The 17,424-nt window shown below is 32.5% G+C and overlaps 1 long non-coding RNA gene across 3 annotated transcripts; it reads right to left on the minus strand.

The window, feature by feature from the left end:
* Nucleotides 1-14,543: 14,543 nt before the first annotated feature.
* Nucleotides 14,544-16,492, minus strand: LOC145110225 (uncharacterized). Of its 3 annotated transcripts, none has more exons than XR_013709622.1 (4): nt 16,287-16,492; nt 16,015-16,072; nt 15,140-15,929; nt 14,544-14,869 (listed from the first exon to the last, which is right to left on the minus strand). It is a non-coding gene; the product is annotated as an uncharacterized LOC145110225 (long non-coding RNA). The 3 variants fall into 3 exon arrangements; XR_013709616.1 differs by having other exon boundaries at nt 14,544-15,028; nt 16,287-16,491; XR_013709610.1 differs by having other exon boundaries at nt 14,544-15,929; nt 16,287-16,476.
* Between the last annotated feature and the right edge of the window lie 932 nt (nt 16,493-17,424).

Raw genomic sequence — 17,424 nt, forward strand, 5'->3', positions numbered from 1 at the left:
CAAAAACTTAATTTGTGAAATTGAAAAAATCGATAAAATATATGTATAAAAGCAAAGATGTAAGAAAGATATTATCCTAAAACTATCATCAGGACCTGTGCTAAGATATTTGGGACCCGGGACAAAACAAAAAAAATACCCCTTTGGATTCTAAATAAAAGTAATTTATTACAAAAGATTATAATTGTGTAGATTTATATGTAAATAATTTCAAATGAATTTAAAAAAATAATCAAAAATATGTCAAAATCAATACTGTCCCATAACAATCTAATAAAATCAAGCATTTAAACCATTTGGATTATGTGTTATTATTTTTTTGATTGTTTATAGGATATAACTTTAATATACGTTACAAAGAAACAAAGGAAATATAGAAAAAAAAAATCAATTAAGGATTTGAACTCTCACTAGATTAAAAAAAAAAGGTTCATCTTACCAAGTGAGCTTGTAAGATACTAGAATTCTTATTCTTTTTGTATGTCAAAGATTAAAACAAAAGGAGTAAAAAAAATGCTACAGTAGGGAATTGAACCCAGGTATCTCAATTGATAGAAGATGTTTATAGCAAGTGTGCTGAAGACTATTTTGCATTATGCAAATGTCCACATTAGTAAACTAGGTTATTATCCGTGGAAACCACGGTAGCATGTTTCAAATTCTTATATAGATAAAGAGATAAAAATATAATTAATGTAAAAAAACATTCGGCGTATTGTTGATTGTAAATAATAAATTTGTTACGTAAAATAAACATAATATTTTATTATAAATTTCGAAAATGTTATTATGAATAAGATTTTGTATTTTTAAAATTTAAATTGAAGTTGATTTGTTGCTAAAAAAGAGAAAATTATAGAAATCATAGAAAATTGTCATGTGTCAAAAGGGAATGCTAGAAAATGGACACATGACATTTTCAGGTTTCATTTATTAGAATAGGTATATACGTACTAATATAAATTTGGGCCCCCCAAGTTGCTATGGGCCCTGCGCAGTAGCCCAGTTTGCCCCCTCCTAAATCGGGTCTGACAGGGTCGGTCCTGAGGAATGAAAAGTTTTTATTTTTAAATAAAAATATATAATAAAAAAATATTAAGCGATGTGCAGCTGTCCACATTGCCCCCCCCCCCTGTAACACCCCAAATTTTTTTTAACTTTTTCATGCTATGCTTCTAAAAACATTCGGGTATTAACCCACATTTAACAAAAATCGGTCCCACAAAAAACTTTATAAATTAAAACATTGAGTGTTACCATTAAGCATCAATAAATCCATAGCAAGCAAATAAGAATTACATCAATACAAGATAATAAGAAACTTATCAAGTTCCACTCCATTCTCTATAACTTGGCTTCTAACTTTCATCTATCATCCTCTCTCCTTAAAGGTAACCTGAGATACATGGCATTAAAAAGAGATACGTAAGACAATAATGTCTCGTGAGCTATGTGGGTTTGTAACCTAAAACATTTATCACATTTTTACCAAAAACATTTCATCTTTACAAAACATAGTTTAATACCACAAAACATTTCAATCATTGTCAAGGAAAACTCATTTCATACATGTCATAAATATCATTTCATATCTTCTCATTCCATTTCAAAAGCCATATTTCCATATTTCAATTTCTTTTATCATTAAGGGCTAATTCCGGTATTATACTGTTGCCATTTTTATACTTAGGGTCTACGTCCAGTAAAGGAACCACTCCCAAGTCTAGGCCAAGGTGTAGAGAACAAATCAATCCACCAAGGTATCATTTCCATTAGGACATCTATCTCGCGAAGGGGAGGCGACACCCTGATAGATTCCTCTAGTACCTCTTACGATGTATCATGGACCGGGCAGTTTTCATTTCATTACTTTCTAATTCCTTTCATTACTTTCCATTCCTTTTCATTACTTTACATTTCTTGTCATTACTTTTCATGCTTTACATAGTTCATACATTAGTATCAAAATACTCATTTAAAAAGCAAAGCGTCTATATTTCAAACATTTCAAACACGTTAACAAAACATTTGTTCTTCCAAAACTTTATTTCCTTCAAAAACATTCTTTCCTTCAAGGCGTTCTTTCAAAACAATTATTTCAAAAACATTTAACACTTTCTTTTCAAAATATTTCATATATCAAAGAATTACATTTCATTATCATAAAATCATTTTGCCATGTACCCCAAAGTGGGGAAAATGTCAACACGTACTCACCTCAACCACAAGAAGGCTTGCTAGTCCTCTTCTAGTTCCTTTCCTTAGAGCAACACTTCAATCACCTCCTATATAACATTGATGAACATAAGTCATTAAAATGACCAAAATACCCCTCATCGATTTTTATCATATAGATATCCCCCATAAGCTTATTTACTTCTTATTAGCTTATATATAAAGTTTGACAGCAATTGGAGGTCATTTACTAGGTTTTCCACCAAAAGAATACATTTAACAGACTATTTGACACGCCCCGTGTCATTTTGACACACCCCCGTGTCAAAACTGCAGGTCACCATTTTGTGCAGAATTTTGCTAAAAACTTTGTAACTTGTTCCCTATACATCCAATGGCTACCAAACTTTACCAAACGGTTATTAAGGACTAAATAAAGGTTATAAAATTCTCAAATGCTCAGTTAACCCTTACCCACATTATGACTTAATCATTAAGACCTTAATGTTTACTATCACTCAAATGAAAGAGTCAAGAGCTCAAGTTGCTTAAAAAAACTCTTGAACCAATATGACTTATTCCCAGATCATTTAATACATCATTGGGTGTTGTTAAGTACATAGAACCACAATTTATCTCATTGCAAGTACTTCATCCAACTATGGAATCCTCAATTCCATTCCATGTTCCCAAATTACCGTTGGGTCAAAACAATCATTACAACTAGAACTTCACTAGCAATCCCTCATGTTAATGTTCCAATAACATACCTAGAATGTTAATTCATGTTCATAAATGTCATTCACTTCTAATATGTCAAAATCTATGTAATAATCCATATATTTCCCAAAATACCCTTATGGCCAATTATTCCATAAATTCAACTATAGACCACTCAATCCTTCATGTTATTGCATTCAAATCATATTGTTAGTACCAACTCATGATTATGAGTATCATATACTCCTAAAATGCTCACATTCCAAGAATTTCATTGTATTCATCACAATTTCTCACATAACCATCTAAAACCCATCTTTATGCTTGATTCTACCATCATGGATGAATTTGAGCATTCCAATTGGTTTTATTGCTATAAAATATCATCTAGGTCATTGAATCCGTTCCAATCTAGCATATAAACATGAAATACCCAATTTGAATTTCTAGGGTTCATGAAAGTTTCACCCAAATCCTCAAATCCATCAATGGGATGATTGGATTAAGATTAGGATCATCAAAACAACTTAAGGTTAGAAACCAAAACCCTACTCCTCAAATGAGATGAAAATCGTACATAACTCCCAATCCATAGATGAAACTCGAATTCTACATTAAGGAAGGAAGAAAGTATACCTTGAACCACTTGATTTTTTTCATAAATTGCACCAACTGAACCAAGAAGGCTTGAGATCGATTTCCTAGGGTTTCTCATGAGCGTGAATCACCATTTCACTTCCTATCTTCTCCTCCCATCGTTCGTATTTGGCTGAAATGGAGAGGATGCATTCTTATTTTCAGATTTGTCATATTTGGTCCTCCAAGTTTCATTGCTTTGGCTAAAACCTACCAAACTTCAATATTTATGATTTTAACTTAATTTTTGGCATAGTAAGCACTTCCCCATCCATTATATAACTTTTTTAGTCCTTTCCACTAACTAAGTCAACCCTTTTGGTCAACTCACTTTGCCAATTTGACACTTTTGACCCTTTAACTTTAAAATGTTATTATTTTCACTTCTAGCTTTCTAAACTTCATGTCAATTAATGGTACGATTAATCTTTGATGATTTAACTATGTAAATCCTCTTTCATTTATTTACTTTATTGATTTAAGAACCTAGTCTTAAATTTTAGGATGTTACACCCCCCCCCCCCAACGCCTCCCATGTTCGTCAACCCGTTTAAGTTTTATAAACACTTATATTTTATAAGTTTTTGCATACTTATTTGTTTAACTATGAATTTAATGAACAATGTTAACAATTTGAAACGTTGAAAATATGTTATAATGTGCAAGAATTACTCGTTTCATCTAATTATTCATTCTAAGTTCCAAATCACATCTTTGTCATTGTCGCATAAACAAGAATATAGCCACTTTTGTTGAGGTTTTGGACAAACTAGGATTTAGACATTTGTACGTTGTGGTGGATAGCTCTTTTGCAAAGTAGACCACAAAAGTATAATAATAAAGTGTCGATCCAAAAAATTATGTATGGAAGAGGTGGACAAAAATAAGGTTTGAAAATGTATCTTACTTCGTACAATACGCTAATAACAAATAATTAAAAAATGATCATAATAAAAAGTAATATTAATAAAAACGAAAACTACAAAAGCAAATTATATAAGTGATCGAAATCGTAAGGGGTCAAAATCGTAATTTATAAAATACAAATAATTTAATTTAAAATTATAATTGATGAAAACTACCAAATCAAAATGAGTTAAGGGAAAATGTATAAAAACCAAATAAAGAGTACTAATGTAAAGGAGAACGACAGTTAATATATATACAAATGTAGAATATTATCATGTAAGAGGAAAACGACAGTTAATATATACAAATGTATAAAAACCAAATGGGTACAGGTATACCAGGTTTCATGTTCCCCATCCTCATCCCCGAATCCTCATCCCCATACTCATACCCGACCCCATCCTCATCGGGGATTAAAAATTCATCCCCATCCCCATCCCCAATGGGGAATGGGGATCCCCAATGGGTAATCGGAGAATTTTCCCCATTACAAGATTTTGAAAGTTTATGAAAAAATAAGTCATAGCTATATATTAACAAACAAAAAAACTTATAGAAATAATATAAAGCACTTCAATCATCGAATGTATTCAAAAACGAACAATAACATTCAAGTTTACAAATTAAACTATTTTTTTGCAACAAAAAAAAAACATAAACATAAAAAGTCATCCAAAAAGTAGTCAAACATCGCCTATCATCCAAACAATAACAATCAAGTTCACCAAATTTCAATTCCAACTTTCGCATTGAGCCATCATTTATCATATATTCACCTACCAACAAAACAAAGACAAAGTATAAACAAATGTATGAAACAAAAAACTTTAATTTAATCGATTATAATCATGAAAAAAATTGTTTCATTATTACCATCAAGTTTCACTGTCCGTGTCGTAATCATCAAAAATAGTTGCATGATTATCCGAGGTAAATTGCACACCTTCATCTAAATAGAACAAAAAAATTTAGTAAATTAAAAACAAATAGAAATAATAAAAAATTGATCCCAAGCAATGCTTTTTTGTCTTTTGTTTGGAGGATTCAAAGGAAGGAACATTTGGACTTGTATTATCAGGTTCAAAATCAAAATTTGTAGAACCAATTGGTGTTGAAGGTTGTTCACTCCCTGAGTCAATCTTTTCCATTTTTCCGCCCAAAACAAATTAATCACACAACACTTCAGCATATAAACATTCATCACAATAGATATTCACTGATTCACTCATACACAAATACACAATAGACATTCACAATATACAACAATTAATCTCCACTGATACACATACACTCATACACAATCGACTGATGCAAAATCATCAACCAGACTCAAAAGTTACAAATCGAGTAAGTTAAAAATCGAATGGACAAACCTGATTGAACGTCAATGTACTCGATTGACCGCCGATTACTCGTCGTTTGATGGTTACGCTGGAGTCGTGGTACAGTACAACGTCGATGGAGAATGAAGATGGTTGTCGGACGCCGGTTGGAACTTGGAAGTCGAAACGCAGAGTCGCAGTCTCGCAGATGAAGGAAGGCAGGAGCGAGGGCAAACAGCGTCACAACAGGAGCGGGAGCGGGACTCGACGAAGACTTGAAGAGACGATGACTATGAATCTATGAATTATGATTTACCATAGCGATGTACAAGTTTGATTAAGGAATAAAAAAAAACCCTATTGACTATTTGACTTAGTTTCACAATTCACAGTGAGGTGAGTCGGCGACGCATTACAAGATTTTTGAATTGATTAAAAATATAACATAAATGAATTATATATATATATATATATATATATATATATATATATATATATATATATATATATATATATATATATCGGGGTACCCATCGGGTACGGTTTCGAGTACTCGATAGGTAGAACCATCCCCGTTTTTTGCATTCGGGTAATACCTGTACCCGTACCCATCCCCGATCAATTCGGGGATTTACCCGGTCAATTCGGGTTCGGGTACCCATCGGGTACGAGTTTTTTTGCCATCTCTAACCACAAAAGTATAACAATAAAGTTTCGATCCAAAAAATTATGTATGGAAGAGGTGGACAAAAATAAGGTTTGAAAATGTATCTTACTTCATACAATACGCTAATAACAAATAATTAAAAAATGATCATAATAAAAAGTAATATTAATAAAAACGAAAACTACAAAAGCAAATTATATAAGTGATCAAAATCGTAAGGGGTCAAAATCGCAATTTATAAAATACAAATAATTTAATTTAAAATTATAATTGATGAAAACTACCAAATCAAAATGAGTTAAGGGAAAATGTATAAAAACCAAATAAAGAGTACTAATGTAAAGGAGAACGACAGTTAATATATACAAATGTAGAATATTATCATGTAAGAGGGGATCGGAGTTCTCTAAATTGTTTTTAAACCCTTTTATACTTTGTCTGTTCATATTTAGCTTCTCGTTGGGTGTGTAACTTTTTTCCTTTTAATACATGTTTGTGGTTTAAAAAAAAAACTATATTTATATGCCCGTTTCAAGAAAGGTTTAGTTGAAATTTATAATAACTTTTCTAGTTTTTAATATGTATGCCCACAATACCCTGGCAACTTTTGATTGTAAATCTTCAAGATAATTCACATGTAAATGATTAGAGAAAATTATGTTGCATAAAAACTTACTTGATTGCATTCTCTCTTGCAGTTATGCACACCAAATTATCACGTTTTACACATCATCCAACATCCAAACAGTTGTTAAAACAATTCTTAGTGACACGACACATCTTCATCCTCACTATGTAGCCACTCTCTTTTACCTTTTATTGTTTTACCCTTTATAATCCGTGTCGATCATATAATCCAACTAGGAACAAAGTAGAATTATTCAATATATACGTGCTAAACTAAAAATATATGTTCGAAAGTACAACAAAATGTTGGTGATTTTGTAACATCCATAAAATTCTCAAAAATTTTGAACTTTTCAAAACCAACTCAAGTGTATAAATTGTTTACAAAATCATCCAAAACCAATATAGTTCACAAATTGTTTTCAAAATAAATCCATATCAGAGTTTTCCCAGAAACCAAAATCATAAATCGAGGAAGTGTATGGTCACGCATTCGCCTTCCCGCGGTCATCAGAAGTACTTGAAACAATAATCGATAAATGTAAGCTCGAAGGCTTAGTGAGTTACCCCCAAAATACCAACACCATACAAACCAGAACAATATCATAACAAACAGTATGCATATAGAGACTATAGTATGACTGGACCGCCCTCACCGGGCCTTCAGTCTATCAGGCCCACTCTCAGAACCTTCAGCATGTCTGGTCCACCCTTCCCAGGCCTACAGCTTGTCTGGACCGTTCTCCGGACCTTCGGCCTGACTGGACCGCCCGCACCGGGCCTTCAGCCTATCCGGGCCGCCCTGGGTCTGTTAGCCTTCTGCATACAACAGGACCACCTCAACCCAACCACAGTCACACAATCAACATATATATATATATATATATATATATATATATATATATATATATATATATATATATATATATATATATATATATATATATCAAAAGCTAGCTAGCATGCGCAAAAGTCAAACAGATCTAACAGTTCACTAATCATAACACCATCCTAACTACCAGGATGCAAATCAATAAGCATATCATGCAATAAACCCGAATACAAATCCAAAAAGGGACAGCCTTGGTGCCTTAGACCCTGTTGATATAGTGAGGAGAACTCACCTCGCACTGTCGAACTGAACTGCAAAAGATCAACTCCTGAAACACGACTCCAAACACCAACACCTATAACCACAAGTGGTCCATTTCCATAAATTCCAAAATTACCAAAATGCCCTCATAAGTCAACTGGTCAACCCTTGGTCAAAGTCAGAGTCAACGGTCAAAGTCAACAGTCAATGTTGACCCAACACGTCGAGTACTACCTACAGACTCGTCGAGTTCCTTCAGAACTCAGAGAGTCGCGAAAATCTGAGTCGACTCGCCGAGTTGGCTATCCCACTCGTCGAGTCCATGCAACGTCCAGAAGGTCGGGAAAAACCCTATCTACTCGTCGAGTTATCTTGTTAACTCATCGAGTTCATGCAGAATCCAGAAAACGGGAAAACCTGTCGCAACTCGTCGAGTTGGCTTATTCAACTCGTCGAGTTCATGCAGTCCATTTCTTATTCAGACGATTTTAAGTTACTCCAAAGCTCCACGTTGTAGATCTAGCCTCTTAGGGCCTAGTTACCACGTAAAGTTGCAAACTTTACGTGCATGCAAGGTCTTAAGGGCCAAAACCAAGCTAAAGAAGAAGTTTTAGGTAAGGAGAAGGCCTTAGCTTGCCAAAGAATAGAACTTTGTGACTATAAGGACTAGAGGAGTCCATATATCATGCCCAAAACCAGAAATATCTCAACAATACACTAGAAATGGCCCTAATCCCAAGCATGAAGAGATCTAACTAAAGAAGAGTCAATGTAACAACTTGTTACCGTGAAAATGATGCTAAGATGGAGTAGAAATCGGATCCACAACTTCTCCTTGCTCCAAGCTCCTTAGACTTCAAGCTCTGCTCACAAAATCCACCTTCCAAGCTTAATAACACACAAAAATGGAGAGTAAATATGATTTAGGGTTCTGAGCTCAAGGGGGACTGTAAGGGAGGCAGAGGGAGGCTAATGACCCTTTAAATAGGGTGCAAAACCCTAGAAATTAGGGTTTTATTTTCCAGCTCCTACTTGCCGAGTTTTGCCTCTCAACTCGTCGAGTAGAGAATTTCCTACACGTCTAGTTGAGGCCATCAACTCGACAAGTTCCAAGTAAAAATGTCCTTTTTAGATAAAATTCATATACCTGGGAGTCGGGATGTTACAGATTTTGTATCATCAATGTGTATTTAAGTGTAATGGATTGACTTGTTGACAAAAAATCAATCTTGATGAATATTAAACAAGTAAGGAAGGTGCGGAGTGCACACTGGTTTAAGTTCATTCAAAATTTAAAGCAGACTGTTATGTAGAGGCGAAGCCCCTAAACGAACGGGGATCCGGGGGTAGCACCCCTAGGAGCGGGGTTCAAGGGGCAGAGCCCTTGGCTGGGGTCGAATTTTTGGAAATAAACTCGGTTTTTGACTTTTTGGCTCGGGTTATATTGCTATATTAAAAATGCATCAGAAATTTGAATTTTTGGAAATAAACCCGATTTTTACTTTGTTTTGACCCTTATATAAATAACCTGGATTAGTGACAGTTTTCAGACATTAAACTGTTTTTTTGTGACAGTTTTCAGACATACAACTGTCAGGTGATAGTTTTCTGATAGAAAAATTACTTAACTAATTTTGGTCTTCATTTGATGGTACACACGAAATTCATAACACCCAGATTTTCTGTTCTTGCTCTCATTTCTGAGTCTTATCCGATTAAAGGTTGGGAGTACCACCCAAATACTTTAATCTGAAAGTGTATACACAATTCTCAGAATTTCCAAGCCTTTTATTATCCCGAATTTATAACACAGAATAAGGTTTGATTTAACAAAATGACTTGACTATCGATCATTAAAACCTCATGTGGGATATTATTCTCTTGACCATGATTAATAACATACCAATCTTTTTCTACTTTAAGGCCCCACTTTTTTTCTTAACGATTCTCACCTTATTCATGTAGGACTATGTTTTCTTCAACTTTTGGTTTATGGGTATTCAATGATATGGTCAATTCATCCTGCAAAACTAAAAGGGACGATGATTTTCATGAAAAGTTTATTTATTTATTCTTTTTTTTTATTTTTTTAATTAAGATACAGAGAAAGCAAACCCTTTTCTTGTTTTGCTTAAAAATCGATACTTTCTCTCTTGCTGGATCTTGCACCTTTTTACTTCTTGTAATCTTTCTTTTCATCTAATGGGTTATAAAATAATTGGCTTTTAAGGATTGAATCATGTGATTGAGTGTCATAAAACCAAGAGTTGGTAGAACTTAAGAGGGTATAATGTGTATGAAGAGATCAAGAAAACTTCCTTTCACCAAAATCCCAATTTTTACCTATGGGTTTTTCTGATTTTCTTTGTAGGTTTTCTAATTAAATTTGTATGAATTGTTTGACAAGATAAATGGGGCTGCATTGGTTGCTATCATTGCCACAATTGGCAATCTTTTCCAAGTTTTGGGATTATGCTACAATTTCAGGTACTCAATTTGTTTCTTTTAGTTCTAAATCCAAATGAATTTCACTTGTCTTATCAAACTTTATGTGGTTCAAAATCATAGAATCCAAGATTAAGAACTGCTACTACTTATCCATAACATGTTTCCTAATGAATATAGGAGTTGTAGTTTACATAAAGAAGGAGCTAACTCTACGAAGTATCATAGAAGGCCTTGTTAGTTAAATTTGCATATGTCCAATGTTGATCCTGCTAGAGTTGCATCAGAGAAGAAGATGCACTCACTAATCAAAGCATCAGAAAAGTACTTATTAGCATACGACGAGAAGGAAACGGGAAGTCTCGTCTCCGGGGGTTCAACGAGGCCGAAGGGGAAGGTGGGTGAAGCAGCGAGGCTTCCCTCTTCTCGTTCGGCTGCGGGAGCGAATTCCAGGCATCACAAGAAGCAATAGCTTTGAAGCAGGCGAGGTTTTTGGAGGTTTTTCTCGACCGGAGAAGGGGATATGTGCCAGAGGTTCAACCAGTAGGAATGAGTGGTTCTGATGGGACAAAGCAATCAGCGGCGTGAGCAGCAACGGTGGAGCTAGCGAGTTTTCGGTGGTGTTTTGCTCCGGTTGGTGGCAGGTAAGTGGAAGGTTTGAGAGGGTGGTGGGGCTGCATCAGCAGTTCCCTTACTCTTTCTTCTTTTTCTTTTTTTTTGGCAGAATTCGATAGGCTTAAGTAGGTGTTTGGGTTTGATCTTTGATTGCAGGAAAGGAAGATAGATCAACACAATGATCACAGGGGTGTTTGTGTGCTAGGATAGGAAACACAAAAATTGGGCTACTGCCCTCTTGGTATCGATAAAAAAGAACACACCTCAATGTTGTGTTTATGGCAGAAAAACGAAGAAGAGGAAGAATGTAGGAATACTTTTCCTTTTCTTTGGCTGTACAATTTGGTAATTTGGTGTATAAGTGTATTTTGTGTATAATTTAGTAATTTGGTGTATAAGTGTATTTTGTATACAAATAAAATGCAGTTTCTATTTTTTTGACCAAGTATTACACTCCTTGAATCGTACGATGTATGTATGAAACTCACAATCTATGTAAACGTTTTTCTTTATAATTTCTTGTGTGAGAGTGGGTATGAGGTGAGGGTAATTTCTTGTGTGAGAGTGGGTATGAGGTGAGGGTGGACGAGAATGGAGATATGGAGGGGTTAAAAGTTGGAAAGAAAAGTACTAGATAGATTTATACATTGTAAAAATACGTGTATTTATTCAAGACTTTAAGGAAAAAAAATTCTTTTATACCTTCCAAAACTTTAGGAATATACATATTTTATGAGTTTTATATATATATATATATATATATATATATATATATATATATATATATATATATATATATATATATATATATATATATATATAGTGTTTCAAATGAGAACCAAAAAATGTTAATAAAACTCTAAGAACCATTTTTTTTTAAATTTTCATTAAGGACATTTTGAAGAAACCAAGCAGTAATATTATATCAAACTTTTCATTACGTAATGTACAATTATTTGTCACTTGTCATTGGAGCGCCATCGGACCGCTGTCGGACCACTGCCGAACTAAGAACAAATTCAGTGACATTTTTCTTATTTCTATTCACAACTTAATAAAACAAACATTATAACTCAAATTTCTCTGGTAATGCTTTGGAACACATACATTTTCATTTTTACTGTTAAATCTATAAAATTTATTAAAAAAAATAGAATTATGCATTAACCAATTCAATTTTCTCTCTGCTAAATTGTAGACCTCTTTAAAAAATATATCCATAATTCAAAAATACCATATTCACAATTTAATAAACATATTGATTCACTAATTCACAATCTATTATTCTCATGTATACATTAATTTATAATTTCACAGAAAATTTATAAAAAATACACAACTTAGTACAGTCCATTCTCAGTTTAATACATAAATTCACAACTTAATACAATCTACCATACATTAATTCACATATTCAGGGAAGTCAAACTCAAACTTTATCATCACCACCACCACCAACTACCACGCGCCACCATCAACCACTTATGTCATTGTCGCGATCATCATTCCTTCCAAATCATATATGTACATAAAACCATGGAGTTACAACTTAAATCTTATATTGATAGTTTAATAAACCAATTAGTTTACTAATTCACAGTTTAATGCAAAATAATTATGAAAACTAATATATTATTACATATTTATACAAATACAAAAAATATATATATTCACAACAAAATTATTACAAACATTCATACAAAAATCATTAATATTTTAACATAAAATTCATTAAAATTTCATAGCTAAATACAATAAATTCATAGTTTAATATAATAAATTCACTGTTTAATACATAAAAATCATACATTCATAATCATTTTCTCAGCTTAAAAATTACATTATACCTTCAGATCTATATCTTAGTGCTTCTTTCAAAGTTTATTTACACAAATATTCACAATTTAAATTTTACATACTCTATTCAAAATTAGATAAAATTAGACATGTGTATAACGTTTATTTCATTTCGTATTTCAGAAACAAACATATTCATAGAAATTTCACAGTGTAATACCGTCATTTTATAGTTTAATACCATCAATTCATAGGTTAATGCAGTTAATTCACAACTTAATACAATCAATTCATAGTTTAATACACAAAATTTATACATTTATAACCATATTCTCAACTTAAAATTACATTTATACCTTTAGATCTTAAGCGTAATGTTTTTTTCAAAGTTTATTTACACAATATTTGCATGTTAAATTTGACATACTTTATTAAAAATTAGAGAAAATCATATTTTTGTATAATGCTTCTTTCATTTCATGTTTCAGAAGCAAACACAAAATTCATAAAAAAAATCACAACTTAATACAGTCAATTCACAATTTAATATAATTAATTCACAGATTAATACAGTAAATTCACAGTTTAATACAATCAATTCACGGTTTAATACACAAAATTCATAACTTAATATAACAAATTCATAATTTAGTATAAAAATATTATACATTCACATCATAACCTCTTTTTTCTTTACAGTATCTTAAGAGGCCAAACGCATAATCATAAATAAATTAGACTAATTTATATTTGAAAATAAATCCAAACTATATTTTAATAACATGTCACTTGTTATTTTAATTAATTAAGTTAAATGAATTCATTAACAACCACTTTTGAAAATATTACGTAACTAGGTGTGAGACTCGTGTATTACACGGGTTTTTAAAATAAAAAATTAATGTAAAGTTTAGTATATTATAAACATATTGTTTTAGTAATACTTTTATATAAATACAAATGATTTAATGATCAAAGTAAGTATTTCAATATATCTACTAAGCATCTTATTGAAGATCATTAATGGTGTTCTTATCCCCAGATGATTTTTGTCTTTTTATCAAAATTTTGCTTTAAACTTTGGTTATGCAATTTTGTTGGTGACATTTAACAAATTTTTGGACAGCCAACAATGAAAGCTACTCAAGAAGTTGGGATCTATCTTCTATATCAATTTTAGGGTTTTTTATTTTGAGATTTTTTGCATTTGCGTTTTTTATTGATAATACTAAAGAAAACTAAAAATGTATAAAAATTTTAAAGATATTACAAACAAAGCCACAGTTTTTAAATTAAATCACGAAAAATATGTAAATTACTATATTGTTCAAATTAAAATAAGAAAAAACAAAAAACCAACTATTGTTCAAAAAGTACATCAAGAAAATATAAATATTAAAATCTACAAAACTATCTTCACCACAACTCTTTAATATAAGGAACTTCACATTGTTTTTAAACATGTCAAAATCAAAAAGTAATTAACTAATGAGTAAATGAAAAACATTATTTCCACTCATTGTACCTGATTTAAAAACATGCATTTTACAATTACTATTTAAATAGACGACAACATGACTAAGCATAAATAAGATAGCAGGATTAAGCCTAAATATGACCCCAATCCCTAACAATAAAAAACGGATTGTTACTAGCATTAACAACTAAACAAAGAATAAAGTTAAACTTTTCTTCCCTCTCTGGCATACACACACACACACAAATCAACTAAACAATCTGTAATTTTCTACGTTCCATACCAAACATCACTCCTCATTATGCTTTTTTCGGCTATCCGTTAGTGGTTTAAGCATCTCGGCTGTCCAAATCATTCTCAACTATCCAAACCCATACATATTATATCTTGCATGGAAGAATATGTAATAAAATTATAGTACTTGGAAAAACTACAATAAAAAAGGTAACAGTAGACTTAACAAAGAGTAAAACTACTACAAAAAGGTATTAGTGGAGTCACGTTCATCTTTTCTGATGGTTGCTTTCTAATTGACGATACTAACCCTGCGTTTTAAATCCATTAGGCTTATTTTGCAAAATAAATCTAAGATAATAAATGAACAAATTAAGTTATCAAGCATAAAAAATACAACAATAAGCATTAACTTAACATACCTTCTGTATCTTTTAACCCAAATATGGTGAAACGCCACTCATTCCTTCAACTCTCCATCACACATGTCTTCAAAACATTCGGAATCAACACAATAATGGTCGTTTATAAACAGGAACATACAATGGGATTCAATTTTCTTGGGAAGCTACACATTGCCACCTAAACTTCAGTAGTGAAAATTCAGCTATTTACATCATAAGAAACGATCATAATCAACAATGACGGTCATTAATCTACTTGATATGGAACATTCAAAAGCCTAAATAACATTCTTAAAGAATATGATTTTCCTAATAATGATACTCGAACCCCTTCATCCATTTCATACATTTCTACATTATGAATAAGATAGTTGTGGATTAGCATACTATATATCTTGAAACAAAACTAAAAATCGATTTTAAACCTGAAACATAGCTCTAAACCAGGATTCAAGCTAAAATAAAGGCAACAACTCATACAGTATTGCCCATTTTGAACCTAAAAAAGAGCTCCAAATGAACATAAAAACCCATTCATCAAGATTCATATGCTTTAACAGACATATCGACCTATAACCCACCTAATAAAGGAACACAACCCCAAAAATCACACAAAACACATACCTGGGAAACCTAAATCTTTGAAGGATGATAGACGACTATCTCTTTTCCAACTAAAATAAACTGAATACAAAAAATGATCCACATATGAAAATGTCAAGCTTTTTCTTTCTCTTACCCAAAACTATCAGATGCTTCCTTGAAGCTTACCTCTTTACACCTACCAAGTGCTCTATAAGTAGATTTCCTAAAAAGCCAAAAACTATTAGAGAACCCAACCAAAAAACATAAACGAAACGTACACACATAAACAAAAAATATACGCAAAATACCTTCTTGGTCTCAAATAGGAAGCCTTAACCATATCAGCCATGGAAAAGAATCAAAAGCCTGAAAACAACATAAAACATGATGAAAATTCATACGAAAAAGAATCAAAACCTGTTGGCTGTTAGAATCACATTAAGCAAAAGTTGCCTGGGATTAAGAAAAAAAGGGAAGAGAATAAGATCACTCGATGCTCATCAAAAATCCATGGCCATCGGAGAGCAATCAATATCAACATAAAATATATGAAAAAGAAGAGTATTTGAGGAAAACTTACCGATGGATTTGAGAATAAGGACAATAACAGCTGATTAGATTCCTCCAGCAACCAATCCTTGTTGCGCTTCTTCCCTAACACTCTCTTTGTTCAATTGCTCATTCACATCAATATCTAGATATATAGAAAGAGCGAGATTTGGGGGCGAGAATTAAGGATTTCAAAACTGAATCTCGTTAGTAAAATTAAAATTTTGAATCTCCTAAACCCGTTAAAAAAGGAAGGAAATAAAGGTTCCTAGAATAATTATTCTGAGATTTTAATTTGATTAAACACCTTACTTATATAAATATAAATATTTAGTCAATTGTGTATTTTAACTTCAAAAAAAAGAAAAAAAATCAGAAAATTCAAATATCTCAAAAAATTGCATGTGCCAAATGCAAGAAAAATATGACATGTGGCACAAATCATTTTCATTTATTAGGTTAGAAGATCAGCTTTATTTACATTAATTCATTAGTATAGGCTAACCAACTAAAATCAGCCCATCAGTTAACGCAATAAGATTTAGCCCATTGTGAGACATAATATGTGACCTAAATTCAGGAAATCAAAACAAGTTGTTACCTCCTTTGCGTCGTTCCAGCTACTTGTACACATATGGCGACTGGATTACATCCACCACCACCATTTGTTCTTGTAACATCCGGATTCCTAGGTATGTTATTTTAAGTATTTATTTTTGAGGTTCATTGACCTACTCGACGAGTTGGTGCTATAACTCGCCGAGTAGAGACGGGATGGCCACGTGGGTTTAATGGTCTACTCGACGAGTCCGGGAGTAGACTCGCCGAGTAGGCGCTGGGAGTGAAAACCCTAGATCCCCTGGTTTGAGACCTATTTAAAGGCACTTATAGCCTCCTTTGCGGCCACCTTCCCCAGAGAGAAACCCTAACCTGCCCTATTTGTGCATAGAGAGAGAGTGAGAGAGGCCATCTTGAGCTTTTTGGAGGAAAGATTGGAAGAGTTGGTGAATCTAATCAAGAGGAGGCTGTGGATCTTGCATTCTTCTGTCATTAGCTGCTATTCAGAGGTATAAAGCTCTAATTTTGACCTCTTGTTTGTTAGATCCCATTTTGGGAGCTTTTAGGGTTTTCTTCCAATCATCTTGTGTCCTTGAGTTATTTGAGCATGG

Source organism: Lactuca virosa, chromosome 1 (assembly GCF_052849685.1).
Source record: "Lactuca virosa cultivar CGN04683 chromosome 1, Lactuca_virosa_CGN04683_v6, whole genome shotgun sequence".
NCBI classification, from domain to species: Eukaryota; Viridiplantae; Streptophyta; class Magnoliopsida; order Asterales; family Asteraceae; genus Lactuca; species Lactuca virosa.